Below are 2,997 nucleotides of genomic sequence, written 5' to 3' on the forward strand. Positions count from 1 at the left end.
TAAATTGTGCTTTACCTTGTCATTTATTAAAATAAGCCTTGTTTCTGAAGTAGTATGACATCTGATCATTAGTAAAACATTTTAGGCTTATAATTTGTCATTATATTTTTCTGGGCAGTTTTATGATCTATGTCATAGTTTCTTCTAGGGGTTTTTTTTTATTCCTTATCCCTTCCCCACCTCTAGGTGTTTGGTTTTTTTTTCGGTACGCGGACCTCTCACTGTTATGGCATCTCCCGTTGCGGAGCACAGGCTCCGGACGCGCAGGCTCAGCGGCCATGGCTCACGGGCCTAGCCGCTCCGCGGCATGTGGGACCTTCCTGGACCGGGGCACGAACCCGTGTTCCCTGCATCGGCAGGGGGACTCTCAACCACTGCGCCACCAGGGAGGCCCCACCTCTAGGTTTTTGATAAACTTTCATCTTTAAAACATGAGCTTATTTTCAGGAATTTAAAACTATATAAAATGCTCCCTTAGGTAAGAACTGGGAATGTAAAGATTAACAGAACTAATTTGATTGTCAGTAAAAAAAAAACTATGATAGAAATCTTAGTTCTGGCAAATTAGAATAACCAGAAAATCCTCCTGCTATGAACACCTAGATATGCTGAATTAAAAAACAACAAGAACAGCATAGCATAGCATGTCCTTGTAAATACATAGCTGAGAGATCTGCTAATCTGAATAACAGAAATTGAAGCCTGTACTAAGACTACCCAGATAGTGGTGGGTACAAGTAGGATTCTGTTTTCTATTACTGTAGGGCATTGAGTTTTAATGCTTACACAGGGACAGAGTTAGAGGCTTTGGGTTCATGCTAGAAGCCTTAAAAGGCTATTCCCTACGTAAAAGGGGGTAAGGAAAAAAATCCCTAAAGAAAAAAAATCCCACCAATACAGGTAACAGTCTGGCCTCAGGATATAAAAGTTGCAGCTGGTGATGGGAGACGAGTCGGGTGGGGGAGGGGTGGGAGAACTTCCCTTGTGGTCCAGTGGTTAAAACTCCAGGCTTCCAAGGAAGGGGGCACGGGTTCGATTCCTGGTCGGGGGACTAGCATCCCACATGCCACCCGTCTCGGCCAAAAAAAAGAGAGAAGTTGCAACCACGGGTCTGTATATCAGGTACGTTGGGTGTTGGACATTTCCAACTTGGTCTGGGAATTCCCAAGACAAGAAATTAGCACAGGAATTATCCCTAAGTGTGTGGTATCTCTGGCATGTTTGGGCAAGTTACTTGATACTTTTGATTGATTGGTCCTTACTTCCCCTAGTGGGAATTAAATAATGGTGACTAAGAGGTATTGAATGTTTACTTGTTTCAGCACTTTACCTGCCAAAACTCATTTAATCTTCAGAACAGCCCTATGACATGGATGCAGTAATCTGCCAATGGTGCGAGGCCATGGTGGGTGGTCATATCTGTCTCCTGGGATCGTTATGGAAATAAGATGAGGTGTAAAGTGATAGGCCAATACTCATGTGACTTTACTTTGGAAACTGCGACCAACTCTCTATCCCTTGGAGTTTGCTCACTTCAGATAGGACACACACTCTCAAACTCTTCCCATCCTCTCTTTCTTTTTGTCCCCAAAGGTAGGAAGCACAAGATCCCTTCTTATTTTAAGGATTTTATTATTGATCCTTGTTGAAGGAAGGAAAGAAGATGGACTTTGAAGTGGCTTTGAAAGATGGGTAGGATTTGAGTAGGCAGAACGTGGGAAGCGTTTCAAGCAAAATCTTAATGGCAAGAATTACACTCTTTAAAGGCCAGTGACAAATGAATACATCCCAGCATTAAAACTTACCAATTCTTCGACATCCATCATGTGTCTGTCGACAAATATTCAATTAGCAATCAAGTTAAGAAGAAGAAAGAGGATTTTATTTAAGCCAAACTGAGGATTATAACCCATGAGACAGACTCTCAGAAGCTCTGAGAACTGTTCCACCTGTTAGAAGTCGAAGGCACAGTCATAGAGCAATACGTTTGCAAGACAAATACATCAAAATGGTACACTGACATTTTACCTAAAGTTCACCAAAGATACACAGTCCAGATAAACATGTATAAATCGAGCTGTTAAGTCACTATGACCACCTACAGAGTTGGGAAGAAATGTGAATCTTCTGAGAAGTTACGTTGCTTGCATCAGAAGAAAGAAAACAAATTGATGTTTAGTGTCGAGTCGGCATCCCCGTCTTCGAGGAGCTCTGGTTACCGTGTGATGCAGATGTACACTGCACATGAGGGAGGGAGGGAGGAGGCCCAAATGGACAGGAAGAAATTTATGTTTCCTTAAAATATAAATTTTATTTTATCATGTCCCATCTCCTCCAGGAAACCTTCCTTGTTAATATCATTCAAGAATCTGTCCCGCCTGTTCGTCTTATTGTCTCCAAAAATAGCTTGGCATTGAACTATATTCAGTTTGGAAGACAGTATACATCACAGTATACTTATTTATTTATTTTTTTTACATTTTAAAAAATTGAAGTACAATGTTGTGCTAATTTCTGCTGTACACCTAGAGGGGTGGATTAGGGAGGGTGGGAGGGAGGCGCAAGACGGAGGGGATATGGGGATATATGTATACATATAGCTGATTCACTTTGTTATACAGAAGAAACTAACACAACATTGTAAAGCAATTATATTCCAATAAAGATGTAAAAAAAATTTTCTTCTGTACAGCAAAGTGATTCAGTTACACATATATATACATTTTAAAAAATATTCTTTTCCATTATGGTTTATCACAGAATATTGAATATAGTTCCCTGTGCTGTACAGTAGGACCTTGTTGTTTATCCATTCTATATATAATAGCTTACATCTGCTAATCCCAGCCTCCCACTCTATCCCTCCCCCGACCCCCTCCCCCTTGGCAACCACAAGTCTGTTCTCTAAGTCCGTATATCACAGTATATTTAGAATACCTATTTTTAAAAGTAAACAATCTCAAATTTTTATTGTCTTCATAATAAAACAAAATAAAC

The sequence above is a fragment of the Neophocaena asiaeorientalis genome, unplaced genomic scaffold (genome assembly GCF_003031525.2).
Source record: "Neophocaena asiaeorientalis asiaeorientalis breed wild unplaced genomic scaffold, Neophocaena_asiaeorientalis_V1.1 scaffold504, whole genome shotgun sequence".
In the NCBI taxonomy this organism is placed as follows: domain Eukaryota; kingdom Metazoa; phylum Chordata; class Mammalia; order Artiodactyla; family Phocoenidae; genus Neophocaena; species Neophocaena asiaeorientalis.